Source organism: Peromyscus maniculatus, chromosome 2, assembly GCF_049852395.1.
Source record: "Peromyscus maniculatus bairdii isolate BWxNUB_F1_BW_parent chromosome 2, HU_Pman_BW_mat_3.1, whole genome shotgun sequence".
NCBI classification, from domain to species: domain Eukaryota; kingdom Metazoa; phylum Chordata; class Mammalia; order Rodentia; family Cricetidae; genus Peromyscus; species Peromyscus maniculatus.
In genome coordinates, this window is record NC_134853.1 from 91,676,596 (window position 1) to 91,692,586 (window position 15,991).

Here is a 15,991-nt window from a genome sequence, read left to right on the forward strand (position 1 = left end):
AAGGGAAATTTGTTGTGTTCACAAAGAAAACTATTGGTTCAAAGGAAAGTTTTCCTAGCAGTCTGTAAGCCAGCAAATATGAGAAGCTCAAAACAGCAAAAAATACTTACAGGGCACTTTTGTGCAAGAAAGCATTCTTTCCAGTAATCCCTCTGTTAGTACATTTAATCCTCACAGCTGATTTATCATCATCATCATCATCATCATCATCATCATCATCTTCATATCATTATTAATATCCTCATTTTACAGGAAAGGAGACTGAAAAATAAACAAGTCATTCAAAGAGAATCCACACCGACATGTACATCATGTGGTATGTCTAAGGTTTTGATTTCAGAGCTCTATAGTGCATTTGGACAAACCTTAGGAAAAGTGTCTTCCATTAAAGTCATTATTTTAACTGTTTCTAGTTCCTATCACCTGGCACATAAGCAAAAACCAGAAACTGAATTTTCAAACTCTGTTCCATTCAGAAAGCCAGTCGGCAATCTGAGAAGACAGTGGGCTGACATCTAAAGAGCCATTCCATTTCATCTTTAACCAGCAGCTCATATAGGAGGGGGAAATACCCTCTGGTCAGGTGGTTATTCTTGTCTCTGAGATTTATGGTGTTGGTGACTTTTCTTTGATGTATCCTCTCTCTGTGTAGAGGAGGTAGATTCTGCTCCTCTCTCATTATCATCACAGTATGTAGCAGGGGAGGGTTCACACATACACAAGGCTGCTGAGACCTGTTTTCCTACTGAGCCACTGTTTTGATGACATCTAGATTCAAGGTTAGCTCAGAGAAAAGCATTAGCATTCTGTAGGTGCATGTTCCTTCTACAGAATGGAGTACAAATGTGCTTGTGGTGACTCTGAAGTGCCCCTATTGTTAGGAAGATAGAAAGATGTGCATTATCCAAGCCTGAAGATAATAATCGGGATTTGATTAAGATATAATTGATGTAACCTAAGGACTAGTGAAAAAAAAATCAACAACAGTCACATTGAATCAAGATGTGAATCCAGTCCCCTCATGTTATGGTTTCTATTATTCCTCTTTGGAGCAATAGAACAGATTCCCTCATTGTATAGCTGCAAATGAACAGTGTTTAAGAGACCACAGTGCTTTTAGGACTTGACAGAGTAAGGATCCAAGGCTACTGGATGCTATATGCCACATGCTTCTGGCTTCTCTCCTGCAACTGCTTAGTTAGGCTCTTCTGTTTCCCAAACTAAATGTGGAAACATAGCTATTCTGGGTAATGTTAGACTCATCTGCCAATGTCTACTACAAGTTCTTTGTTCAAATTGTACCAAGAGGCATTTGTCATAGGTTGACCAGTTAGTGGATTAGAAGAGCATAATTAAAATCTTAACACCTGTGGGGTTGCAAGTAGGAGTAAAAGACAGAAGGGAAAATTCTTGTGCCCACCAGTCATAGGATGTCATTTTATGTTTCTGTAAAGGTATTTTAATAGCTGATTCTCTGCATGGATCTGGATACCTGTAATCCTTACCCTAAATTTAATGTGCATGTTTTTTAAACAGCGTTTTCAAATCAATTTCAGCTCTTACTGACAATAGATAAAAAGAAAATATCATACAATAAAACAGAGTATTAATTACTCTTCAAGACATAAATAAAAATCAAGGAGGTCAACACATCCCATCTCAAGAAACAGAGAATTCAATACATCATGGGAAGCTGCTTAGATACCAACCCAACTCATTGCTTAGGTTAGAAGATATGAGAAATAACCTATGTTTGTTGAGTGAGGACTGGTTAAATAAATCACACCTATCCTCTGTTTTGCATATTATCTGCCATCTATCTATCATGTATCTAGCATCTATCCCTACAGGACATTCATTTTTCTGTATGGAAGTGTGTGTGCATGTTTATGTGGTATAGATGCACATACATGTATATGTGTATGTGGAGGCCATAAGCCAACCTCAAGCATCATTAAATAGAGACCATCCACATTAAAGCTCTTTTGTAAACATTTTTTATTAGTTATCTACTGTGCATGCTCACATATGAATTTGTGTGTGAGTACATACACATGCACCATGGCACATGTGGTCAGATGACTACTTGAGGGAGTTGGTTCTCTTCTTCTACCATGTGGTATCTAGGGATCAAATCTAGGTCAATAGTCATAGAAAAAAAGTATTGTGCTATCTAACTAGCTCCACCCTATGTGCTGAGACAGGGGCTTTCACTGAGTTCTGAAACTTGCCAAGTAGGCTAGGTGATAGGTAGATTAAAAAAATAGCATTAAACCACTAAAAAAAAAAACTGCAATAGATCCAAAGGTACAGACATGAGTCCTTGGCTTAGGTGTAATTCATGAAAAAGTTAAACTATATAATAGTACATTTTAAAGAAAAAGATTATTAAAACACACTGTTTGAACAAAGTGACTTAGAAGGATACAGAAGGTAGCAATCATTATTTTTTAAGATTTTTCATACAAGGGTCTGGCTAGAAAGGTGACAAACTTATTCTTCACAGTTTCAATATTTTATCACTAACATATTATTTTTTTTTTAATTGGGGACTGTCATAGTCCACGTTCTATAGCTATGAAGAGATACCAGGACCATGTCAACTTCTACAAAGGAAAGCATTTGCTTTTGGGTTCCTAGAGTTTCAGAGGTTTAGTCCATTGTCATCATGTCATGAAGCCTAGTGGTACACAGGCAGACATGGTGCTGGAGATGTAGCTGACAGTTCTACATCTGGATCCTCAGGCAGCAAGGAGAGAGTACTACTGGGTCTGGTTTGGGCCCTTGAAACCTCAAAGCCCACCCTCGGTGACACACTTACTCCAATAAGGACACACCTACTCTAACAAGGCCAATCCTTCCCAAGTAGTGCCACTCCCCAGTAACCAAGCATTCAAATATATGAGTCTATGGAGATCATTTACATTCAAACCAGCATAAGGGGATAAGGAGATGACTCAGTTTGTAAAGTACTTGATATAAAAGTACAAAGACCTTAGTTAAATCCTCAGCATATGTGTAAAAATCTAGAAATGGTGGTATGTGCCTGGAATTCCAGAATTTGGGAAGAGGAGAAAGGCAGATCCTTGAGGCTCACTGGCCAGTCAGTCTAGACTACTTGGTGAGTTCCAGGCCCAATGAAAGACCATGCCTTAGAAATCAATGTGGAAGGCTCCTAAGGAAGAACATGTCAGATTGACCTCTGGTAGGTATATACACACACTCACACCCATACCTATACCTACCCCTACACAAATAGTAAATGGATGCTCTGTGAAGACAGATGATATATAGACTACAGACAGACAGATGATATAGAGACTGATGGATGGGTGAATAGATAGATATATGATAGATAGATAGATAGATAGATAGATAGATAGATAGATAGATAGATAGACAGATATAGAAGAAAGATAACACACAGAGAGATGATAGATGATGTATGATAGATATATGGACAGACAGACAGACAGATAAATATTTCATCCATATATACTCAGCTATGCTTCCCTATCTGTATATGTGAATATATATATATGTAAATATTATAAAAGTATATACTATAGAAATCAATACATGTGTAGATATACCTCACATGTTCCTGGAATATCCTTTTCCTTTGCAAACTCTTTAGAAAGTTAAGGCATGCCTGGGACCTGTCACTCATTGCTGGCCTCTGCTCTGATCTTATACCTTGTTGTGTAAAACTCTGTGGATTTACCAGGTGCTTGTATTTTCATCTGATCTCCTAACAACACTTTGAAAGAAGTTTGTATATCATCCCCCCATTTTAAAGGAAATGAAAACAATGGCTTTGGATGTACCCACAGGATTACAGAGTCTATGGCTTCCTTGTCTTGTATTTGTCTTTGTTTCACTCCATCTGGCTACCTGTGGAGTAGGACCTGCTTCTTATTCACCTCTGGAGACTCAGCCACCATGTCTTCCAAAAAGCCTTTCTAGGTCCCTCCCCTACATCCCAGCCCACTACCTCAATGCATTATGTTCCCCTTACCTAGCACATAGACTATAACAGCTGAATCTGTGTCTACCGGCTTTTCAGATATGCCACCCCACTCCAAATGCAAGCCCCATTGTCATTTACTTCGTATTCCCCTCTCTACCCCATGCCCAATGCCATGCTTGGCACATAGAAAATGCTCAGTAAATGTTTGTCAAATAAATGATTCAGAGAATGATCATCTCAGAGCCTGGTGGCTTCATAAGATTTGAGTTATTGCATTTTTTCCCTATCTAGACAGAAAAGCTCCAGACGACCCCTGGGCTGTGTTCAGATATTGTAAATAATTGATCATAAAGATGAAACACACTGGCTGGACGGAGACCAGGGAACCTGTCAATATCATGGGAATAAATCTTTGTTCACAGCAGCCCGGTGCCTGGGCTGCCTTTCCAAGGCCATTAAACTATCACTGTGGTGCAGGCATTAGTTGGAATAAAGTGTTTGTGTTTGTTTGTTATCATTTCTTAGTAAAACTAATTAAGGAACTAATTGATTGTTTTGTTGTTCTACTAATTAACTCCATATGGTGCCCATTTCCATGGAGATAGACTATGAGTTATGGGAAGGACTCAAATTTAACATGTCTTTGCTGGGTTTAGGGACAAATCCTTTAGAATTAAGTATCCTTTCCAATCTGATTTCCCTTCAGTGCTGCAGCCATGTTCTTGACTTCCTCATATTTTTGAGGGTGAGGAGATAAGGCCAGTGGAGACCAGCCAGGAAAATGCTAGAAAGAATAAAAATATCAACCCCCTCCCGGAAAAAAACAAAAACAAAAACAAGCAAACAAACCAAAAAACCCTAGGAGAGTAATCAGAAATGTCCTAGGCTAAGATAATAATAATTCTAGATGCCGCCACTTTTAGAGGCCAGTATATAGTTCATAGGAAATACCTTATCCCAACTGTGCAAGAATAAATGACCTTATTTGTAATTCTCCTTTGCAGAAAAAAAAAAAACGAGTTATCAGGGTCTATGTTTTATTCATTTCATTCATGCATTCATTCATTCATTGTTTCACAAATATTTACTAAATAGCCACAATGTGCCCAGCACTGTCTTATCCTCTGGAAATAACTGATCCAAAGTCTATTTTTCTCCTTATGAAACCTATTTTCCAAAATTGAGAGAGGAGAGTGAGCTAAAAAATTAAAGGTTATTTTAGATAATGACAAGAACAAGAGAAATACATCCAGTTGGTGAAAGAGATATAAAGAAACGTGATTCAAGTCCTATTTTTAGTCAACTTGGTGGGAGAGATCTCTGGGAGCAGATGATGTCTGAGCTAGATGCTGGATAAGTAAGAACCATCCATGACAGTGTATTAAGTAAGAATCTTTTAGACCAAGAGAACAGCAAACAGAAAGCTGAGGCAGACTTTCTGTCCAAGTAATCTGTGAAAGCCAAGGGAGGAAGACAGGAAAGCTTAGATCACACACAATGGAGCCCAGCTATGGGGACCATGGAGGTCATGGTAGGGTTGGAGTCTCATCTATGTAAGATTTCAGTCCACCTGACTTTAGAGTTCAGGTTGTTCTCACTATCCTTTGCTGCCTCCACTTACTGACCAGCCCAATTGACACAAGCAGGATACTCCCCAAGCACTGTCCCAAGATAGTCCTTAGGACTGAATTTCTGGGTGATTCCTGACCTGTGGTTTATAGATTTCCATGAGTCAAAGAAGTCAGTCTTGAGATAGTATGGCTGCAGAATGGGGATACCATTCATCCAAGGTCAGACTGCCAAGCTCAGGTCGAATTTTCTTGAAGGCCTAGACCAGGGTGTAGATTAGTGTTCAATAAATGCTCATTTTGTTCCCATTCCCATGATGCACAAGGGTATGCTATGCATAATTAATATAGATTGGACCATGTGACTTGCTTTGACAGTGGAAGCCAGGAGATGTGATTCAAGTAGTAGCCTTATGCATCTTGTATAGAATTCACTAGCCTGCCCTGTGTTTTGATAACATATCTGTCTTAGTTAGGGTTTTTATTGCTGTGAAGAGACACCATGACCATAGCAACTCTTATGAGGAAAAGATTTAACTGGGGTGGCTCACTTACAATTTCAGAAAATCAGTCCATTATCATCATGACTGGAAGCATGATGGCAGGCAGGCAGATGTGGTGCTGGAGGAATAGATGAGAGTCTACATTTTGAAGGCAACAGGAAGTCAACTGAGACACTGGACAATATCCTGAGCATAGGAAACCTCAAAGTCAGACCCTACATTGACACATTTCCTCCAACAAAGTCATACTCCACTCCAACAAAGCCACACCTCCTAATAGTGCCACTCCTTATGAGAATATGGAAAGATCAGCACCTCAAAGGAAGTGATCAACAAAGTAAGAGCAAAAAAATCGCCCTATGAGATAGGGAGAAAGATATATGAACCATAAATATGGCATATAAGCCATAAATCTGATCTGGCTTAATTTCCCAAACTTATGAGACACTGCTATAACTCAAGAGCAAAAGAAATTATCAATGACTACATTTTCAAATGGACAAAATGGGGCTGTGAAAACAGGTTAGTCAGTAAAGCGCTTGCCGTGCAAGCATGAGGACCCACGTGCCATCTACAGAACATGTGTAAAAACACTGAGGCACGGCAGTGTGCACCTGTAATCCCAGCCCTGGAGAGTGGATACAAGGTCATCGCTAAGGGCTCCAAGGTCGCACTAGCCAGCCATCTTAGCTTACTTGGCAAGCTTCCGGACAGTGAGACACACTGTCTCAAAAACTGTGCACAGGGTAGAGAGCTCCTGAGGAATCACCCCTAAAGTTGACTTTTTGCTTCCACACCCATGTGCACATGCATGCATGCATACCCACAGAAGCATATGCACTCACAAATACACACAAAAGAAAAAATATATTTGAAAGGACAATTCGTCAAAGAAGATAGATAAATGGCTAACAGACATATGAAAAACATCACCCCTCAATATTGGCAATATCAGCCACCTTGAGGAAAATGCAAATCAAAACCATTATGAGAAATCATGTCGTGTCTGTTTAGGTGCTAAGTATCCAAAAGAACAAGAAGTAAAACACATTAGTGAAGACATGGAAAGGGGGACTCATACATTGCTGGTGTCTTCATCTATAGAAAACACCATGAATATACTTCATAAATATTAAATGCAGAATGACCATATGATCCAGCAATTCCCCTTCTTCTATAGCCATAGTAACTGAAAGGGAATGGGGGAAAGTGGTAAGGTACCTGCCCCAAGCCCATGTTCTTCAATCCATCTGTAGAGATACAGAAGTCTAAATTTAATCCTGGCTTTGCCACAAGCCTTGCAAGGCCAGCTCCTTCCTTTTAGCAGGCCTTCATTTTTTCCTCTATAAAATGAGAAAATGATGATCAGAAAACCCCAGAAGATGCCCACAAGCCCTGATAAGGGGCAAACTTGATATGTCCTGTGCTATTTTGGATTCCAGCAATTGAGGAGACTCAGAATTATGAGTGGTCCCCTGTCTATTGCTTCAAGTTCTCAGGCCAGCTTCTCAGTCATCTCAAATGTGGCTTTTTACTCAAAGTTTTCCAAACCTCTTCTCTGTCTTCTCCCCTCCTGTCTTGTCTCTAACCTTTCCAATTGTTTATTTCCTCTGATGTTGTCTGAAGCTCCAGAATAATTGTTGCAGGAGAAGCAATCAGCTCATCCTTCAACAAGCCATCGAGACAGACAGGCAAGCAAAGTATTAGGCTGTCAATTTCCAGGCCTTTCCAAATGTTAGAACAATTTCTGTGAATTACAAGCAATAGAAAATCACTTTGGGTACTCATTAGGCAGGAGGCAGGAGTGATGATGAATGCCTAGAAGCAGAGGCAGAAGCAAGCTTTCTGGAAGCCAAAAGCCTACCTTTCAGTATGTTGCAGGGGTGGTTCACTTAACCCTCCCTCTTCAGGAAAAATCCCAAGGAGTTCCCAGGGTTTGGTTAATGGAGCAAGTGACTGTACATTTAAGTAGCACCTACTATCTATTGTGGGTCCTAGAGATAAGCAAGGCAAATTTGCAGTTCAATTACTACACGCATCATAAGGAAGGGATGGGAGATGATGGAAGCCTAGAGTGATGCTTCAGTGATCAAGAGTGAGTTCTTCTCTTGCAGAGGATATGTACTGCTTTTCCATCACTATGACAGAGAAGAAGGAGGACATGAGGGGATAGCTTAAAGGGTAACATGCCTTCAGCCCAAGCAAGAGGATCTGAGTTTGGATCCTCAGCACCCATATAAAAGCTAGGCAGAGTCATACTCATCTATTACTCTAGAGTTGGGAGCCAGTTGGTGATCTCCAGGTCCAGTGAGAGACTGTCTCAAAGGGAAGCTGAAGAGTACTAGTGGAAGACACATAATATCAACTCTTATTTTCCATGCACATGTGCATACATGTACTGCATGCATGTGGGTGGGCACACATCACACATGAAAGGAGAATTTATTTTGTCTCATGGTACTAGTGTTTACAGTCCATGATCAGGAATCAGGAGGATCTATTCTTTCTGAGACTGTACTGAAGTGGAACACCATGGCAGAAGGGCATGGAGGTGTTCATCTCATAGCAGCCAGGAAATAGAGAGCCAGGATGGGTGAGGACAGAGAATGATCTTCCTTTACATGCACACCTCAAGTACCCTGCTTCCTCCAAACCACCACCTCCTCCTCCTTTTTTACCACATCTCAATAATGCCCTCGTTATAAATTCATCAATGGGTCTCCGAAATGAATCCTTGTGATCCTACTTCTCCAAAGACTTACCTATAAACTTTACATTGGGGAGCCAAGTCTTTATCACATAAGTCTGTGAAGGTCATTTCATATCTGAACCACAATACAATGCTACTGTGCTCAAGTCATGTAAATAAGAGCTTTGCATATATAGTAAGTTATATGGTGGTATACAGCGAACTTTAGGTCAATATTATCTATATATGAGTGCTGAGAATTGAACAAATTAACTAAAAAAATTACAGCCAACAAGTGTCTGAGGATGGATACATAAGTCTACAAATGAGTCATCTGTAACAGGGTAGTTCTTACAGCTTTTTAGAGCAAGGGAGAGGTGAGTGATAAATGTAATAGTCATGGCAGCAGTGAAGGTTCATTAAAGAGACTCCTGCCTCTCCAAGGCTATTGAAACCATCGCACCTAAGGAATTGTAATTTCTCCAGGAATCTTGTGCTGGAAAAAGAAAATAGTGGAAACCAATAGAATTTCTGGTACCAGAAGAGGTTCTTGTCTTCCAGAGCAAGACTTCACACAGTTCTGACATACCAGACCACCTTGCAGGATAGGCTAGAGTCAAGACAACTATTTCTCAAAGATAGGTAGAAACAGAGTTTGGCAAAGACTGCTTAGCTAAACACACCTCTTGCTTTCTATTTAAACCTAAATCTCACGTCAGGACCCTAAAGACAGACCTGGGGGGGGTGTCACTAGGCTTTTTTGATCCTCTCCTTTGTGTATCCACATTGAATACATCTCTCTCTACTTTTCATTATTATCTGTCAGTTTAATTGGCGAACTGAGGACCAATGGTGAGCTTAGCTTGCCAGGAACCACATTCTGACTGCCACAGCTCTAGTGATGTAAGCAGAAGGTACATCTGCTAAGAAGATTAGAGTTCAGTTCCAGTCTCTATCATTTACTATCCTGTGACTCAGGGAGTCACTTGGACTTTCTGAGCTTTGTCATTCTCAGAGGAAATACTGTGGTACCAGATGTCTGGGAGGAACACTGTGAAATCATGGCAGGTCAAAGCTGATACAGTAAACTAGATCAGTCTTCATTCCCTCATTCACAGAAGTTGCTGAGTGCCTGCTGTGGGGCTCTGTACCAGGTAAAGCATTGAGGGAGAAAGAGAAATGAAACCAAATCTTCACTCTTATGGGAAATGCAGCATGGTAGAAAATGTTTGTGAGTATCAGTCTCCATGCTGGCTGTTAGACTCTGAGATTACTGAATTCTTTCTGTGGTAGTTCTCCCCTGAACCCCAGGATGAATAGAAAAGTCTAAATCATCTATTGTAGGGAATAAAATAAACATTGCTGTGAATACTGGCAAATAAAAACAGAGTCAGAAGCACCCAGCAGAGCTGCAAACACTAGGTGCAGGATGAAGAATAGAGACAGATAAATCTGGAAGGGACATTCATGGACCAAAGAGGGTGAAGTCAACCTTTGCTTAGAAGACTGAGTGACCAAATGGCTGTGGAGTAGCTGAAGTGTCAGGATTTAAATAATACAAATGGACTCAGAAGTATCCTGTCGGCCAAAGGTCGGTCTTATCATCCATGGGGTATATAGATTGCTGAGGTATTTGACTGTGCCCTAAGACTGTTTCTGATAGGTCCATCCCATGGAAACCATCTATAACCCCAGAGTCTTGATGCATTTCTAAACCCAGAGACTCCAGAGAAGAAGAGCTAGAGATATCTAGGGTACCTTGGGATGATTGTGGCCTGAAGGAAAGGCCTCAACCCTGATTAAGGAAGTACTAGGAGACAACAGAAAATTGCCTCAGGGTAGGAAGTTAAAGGTGAGATTTTAGAGATGCTAGTTCTGACATGGAACTTGTATAGTGTCTCAGGTTAAAAGAAAAGGTGTAGCCATTTCTACCAGGGCAGACAAGAGGAAATCAAGAAATCTGTCAATACAGGAACCTTCAAATGAACTCCCGACCTTAGTATGTTATTTGTAGCAAAGGGAGTAGTCATGAAGCCAGCTAGTACCTCATCACAATCTCAGAACATGAAACTAAGGTCTCTTTTGTCCCATATCAGGGACAGTCTCAGTCTTTGTGGAGGGATGTTGTCACAAAGGTGAATTCAGAGGCCCTGGCTTGAAGGACAGGGCAGCACATGAAGTGAGGCAGGGTTTGCAACCCAGACAGTACTGACACATAAAAATGGCTATAAAATGATTGCATTTTGATCCCAAAGCTATCTGACAATGTTCCAGATGGAAGAAATATAGAGGTCTATATGTGAAAGATTTAAAAGTAAAAGATGATGGTAAGCACTATCGAAACCAGCCCCAAATTAAAGCTAGCTTTGTTACAGTTGTCCACACAGTCAGGGCTATAACTGAGCCTTCTTTTAAGCTCACAGAAGAAGTAGAACACTAAAGATGCTGGACTTGGGACTTTATCAAAAACACCGAGGCTGTGACGTCAGAAAAGTACAAGCTCCAATAATGACAAAGGTATTTATTGCTTCTATAAGCTTGGGAAGTTATTTTGCTTCTCTAAGCCATAGTATCCCCAACTGGAAAGGACATGTGGAAGATCAGAGAAAACAGAGGAAAAGCAACTTAGAGTACCAGGCACAAAATAGATGCTTAAATATAGTAGATTTTAGCATGGAGGATGGTGATGATGATTATGATTATGATGATGATGATGGAAGTGGTAGTGATGATGGTGATAATGATTATAATGATGATAACGATAATAATGGTTATATGATGTGTTGGTGGTGATGATGATGATAGAAGGAATAGTGTTCGTTATGTGATGTGTTGGTGATGATGATAATAATGATAATGTTGTTGAGGTGGTGATGGTGAGGAAGATGGTTGAGCAGGATAGTGGTCATGGTTGCTTGATAGTGATGATGATGATGATGATGATGATGAAGGTAATAATGATGATACTGAGGTGACAGTGATCATTGTTTGATGGTGTTGGTGATAGAGATGAACACCACAATAATCTCAAACGTTGATGACAGAGACAGTGATAGTAGTGATGGTGAAGATGATGATGATGATGATGATCGGAAACAAAATGAGAACATTTTCTTTTTATTAAGCCAAGATGTGATGACATTTTTCTCACCAAAGATCACTAGATCTTAGTGATTCTTAAATCTTGAGATCGGGGCTAAGTGTTGAGGTAAATGATAAAAGAAATTTTGTAATAGTAGGCTTCAGAGAAGAGAAATAGTTTATTTGACAGTCAGCCAAGTATAGGCAATAAAAATAGCTATCATTTGCAGGGCTTTCATCAGGGACAGCAAGATGCTTTCATGTTCATCATCTATAACATTTTGTGAGAGACAGTGCTCTCTCCAGACAGGAAACCACTGAGCAAGGGACCCAGAGGGAAGACATTAAGACAAGTATACAGTGGAGAGCAGAAAGGAAAGAGAAGTAAGATGCGAGCTCCTGCCAGAGTGTCCAGCAGGTAGTAAGTTCTCAGTAGGTTCCAATTATCTATCACCATTGTCATAAGAAAGGACTAGTTAAGAGCTGATGGTTTACCAAAGTAGAGGATATGCTGCCTCAAGGGAGAAAGTGCTCCCTGACTGGGAGTCAGCACCATCACAGAAGGTGCACAATCAGACTGTGGCGCTGGATTGGAGCAAGGTGTTGGACCCTGTGATGGCTAGTTTAGACTGTCTACTTGACACAACATAGAATCACCAGGAAAGGGAGTCTCACTGAGTTGTCTTGTGGGCATAAGTGTGGTCCTATGCCTGCTCATAAGGGAGTTTTTTAACTGGGTTAATTGAGGTGGGAAGACACACCCTGAATGGGGGCAGCACCATTTCATGGTCTGGACCCTAGAATGAATAAAAAGGAGAGAGCAAGCTGAGCTTTAGTAGGCGACATGGGCCTGCATTAATTCATTGCTCTCTGCTATTGACTGTGTAATGTGACCAACTGCTTCGAGTTCCTGCCATCTTCACTTTCCTGCAATGAGGGACAGTAACCTGGGGCTGTGAGTCAAACAAACCCTCTCTCCCTTAAGTTTTGTCAGCATGTACTACCAAGGCCACAGGAAACAAAACCAAGCGGACCCATTGAGGCTGGTGACTATTTTGCCCAGGAATCCCTGACCCAGGGGGCATGAAGACACAGGGGGCATGAAGACACACGGTTTCCTGGTTTCCTCTCAAAGCATTCTGAGTAGACAAAACAGCGCGCGGGGACACACACACACACACACACACACACACACACACACCATCTCAGAATCTAGTCCAGATACAATTTCTACCTAAGGCCTTAGTTCAACCCTGGACACAAATGTCCCAAGGCATATTTTCCTTTTTAACATGTCTGGTCTCCTTTGTTCTCCCATTTTAATGACTCAATTCTCTCCTCTGCTCTTCTCGTGGCCACCTTGGAACAGCCCCACAGCAGGAAGCCCTTTAATTGGCAGGAGTTTTGCCATCACCGAGCTGAAGAGGTGGAGAGGCATTTAGTGGTGTTTGTTTTCTGTGGGGAGGGGGGAGTTCTTCAAAACCAAGTAGCTACAGTAGCCTGTTCAACACCATTTGAAGGTGATAAATTGGACTTGCGTTTTTTGTCATTTTTCCTCCTGCTGGTTCTTCTGACAAGTGGCCACTGCTGAGATTGCTGAAGGAGACAGAATAGCTTTCTCTAGCAGACATTGCTTTCTGTCACCTCACCTCCCTCCCTTCCTTTTCTTCCTTCCCTCAGGGGCCACCACCACCCACAGTAAAGCCAGCCCCAGGGCAGTACCTAGAAAACACAAGGTAGCTTCTCTGAGGATGTGTGGGCCCAGGCTACTGAATTCTGAAAGAAATGTCTGTAATAAAGCCAAGGTGTACCCATTCACGGGGGTATGGCCTTGGGGGCTGAGGTCCCTGCCCACACACTCAGGCTCGGGAAATATCCCTGACTTCTTCACTCACTATTCACCGAACTCATTCACCCCACAAGCATTTCATGAGTACCTACTGTGTGCAGGACACTCTACTAGAGGAAACATCAGTAAACAGATCTGACAAAAGTCCCTGCCCCGGTGAGAAAGAGGAAAACACGGAGAAAAACCAGCTTAGAGAATAAATCAGCAGATTAAATATCTCTAGAGGGTGCCGACAACCACAGGAAGAAAAACAAGCAGAGGAGGAAAAGGGTGACTGGCAGCATGGAGTGGGAGTGTGCAGATGACAATTTTCAGTAAGATAAAGAGACAGTCCTGGGTTAAAACGCTGATGCAGGAGCAGAGCTCTGAACACATGCCATTTATCGCACACCCCTCCATTGAGCCTTTAGCTCAAGATCCATGCCCTCATCCGTCCACAGTCGTCTCCTTTGTCCACCAGCTATCCCCTGTTCATGTTCCCAAGGGCTGCAGCCTCATGTAGCCAACCTCTTTTCATTCCCTCGTTCCCCATTTGCTTGCTCTGTCATTCATTCGTTCGTGAGCTCTGGCACCCATCAGCATCTGCCATCAGGGTCTAGTACTTTTCATTTCCTCCCACAAACAGGCCCTCAGCGCTCCTCCCTCTGCGCCTGTGACTGTTCTTAAGTTCGACAAATTACTTCATATGTGATCACCTCCAGCCCTAAGATGAGATTCAGTCTCTCTCTCTCTCTCTCTCTCTCTCTCTCTCTCTCTCTCTCTCTCTCTCTCTCTCTCTCTCTCTCTCTCCAGGAATCATGGGCTGACTTGGGGTCTCAGGGTTCCACACCTCAGTTTCTCTATCACAACATTTATGATCATTTGTTTTAACTGCCAGCTTGACACAATTTAGAACTCTTGGAAAGAGAGCTGTAAAGAGGAATTATTCTAGATCAGGTTGCCCTGTGAGCATGTCTGTGGGGTACTATCATGCTTGGCAGTCACTGTAAGAAGACTCAGCCCATTATTGGTGGCACCATTCCTCAGTCAGTGGTTCCTGAACAGTTTAAGAAAGGAGAACATTAGCTAGAAAGCAAACAACTAAGCAAGGATTTATGCATTTTCACCTCCCATTCACTTTCTCCCTCCCTCTCCATGGCTGTGAATGAGATGTGATGTTTTAAGTTCCTCTTCTTCATGGTAGTACAATAGTGGGTTGTAGCTTTGATTTGTAAACAAAACAAGCCTTATATCACAGCAACAGAAATGATACTAGAACATGTTGTACCAGCGGTCAGATGCTTAGCCTGGAACACCCACAGGACCAGAAGCTCCTTAAATCTGGAGACAGTATCTTATCCCCACTGTGGCCTCATACTCACCACACAATAGCTACTCAACAAAGTCAATCTTCAGGAACCATCTGAACAAAGAATGAGGGGGAGAGTCACTAACCAGCCACAGACACTCTGCATGGAAAGCCTCACCAGAGGCTACACATACCTGATTAAGCTTCACACTGACCTCTGAGGCAGCCACTTTAAACCCTACTTTATAGATGAGGACATTGAGGGACAGGGAGGTTAAATGCCCTGCCAAAGATCCCATGGATAAACAGTAACTCAGCTGGAATTCTCCCAAGCTTGCACAACCCCAGACACGTTCTCGCCATAACCCCACGCTTCCTCTCTGAAGACAAAAAAAAAAGTAATAATAATAATAATAATTAAAATGCTGACCTCTATTCTGTCTGGCCAGCTGAAACTAAACCTGGAGTTCGAGTTACAGCCATGGGCCCTGGGTCCCCGCAGTAGCTACCTGCTACAGGCCTGGATAATAATATTGTTTTCTGGGTTCTCTTTTAAATGGGGCCAGACCTCCCCAAGACCAGGGAGCCCTGGCCTCCAACCTTTTAACTGGTAATTACTCTGCAGCCACAGTGTGAGATCATCCATTAATCTAAGGCCAAAGGGCACCCTGCTAATCAGCCAGCTCTATTCCATCAAGCAGCTGCCTTGATTGTAGACCTTAATCACAGAGGGATAGCCAGAATCAAACTGTCCATCCCTCCTCCAACCCCAATGGGGAAAGAAAGTTTTATTATAGAAGGACTGACATTTGGCAGCCTCTACAAAGAGATCTTATTATAGGCAATGTCTCAGCCAAGACCCATTTAATAACCACAAGCAAGGAAGGGAGATCGGGGAGCCTGGACCACAAAGACAGGATGGAACCTGAGATCCTGATCATGGGTAAGGAAAAAAAAAATAACTGAGTACTTTGCATGGGCCAAGCACTACCCTGGGTGCATCTTTGTTATAGGATTTAATCTGAAAATAATGTTGCCAGGGA

At 41.8% G+C, this 15,991-nt stretch overlaps 1 long non-coding RNA gene across 1 annotated transcript in view; it reads right to left on the reverse strand.

Annotated features, from left to right (window-relative positions):
* Positions 1-15,451, reverse strand: part of LOC121827600 (uncharacterized) — a 101,408-nt gene extending 85,957 nt beyond the window's left edge. Inside the window, exons 1-3 of the long non-coding RNA XR_013049162.1 lie at positions 15,143-15,451; positions 15,022-15,062; positions 111-261 (exon numbers count right to left, since the gene is read on the reverse strand). This is a non-coding gene — a long non-coding RNA (uncharacterized LOC121827600). The remainder of the gene's footprint in view (positions 1-110; positions 262-15,021; positions 15,063-15,142) is intronic.
* Positions 15,452-15,991: the final 540 nt, after the last annotated feature.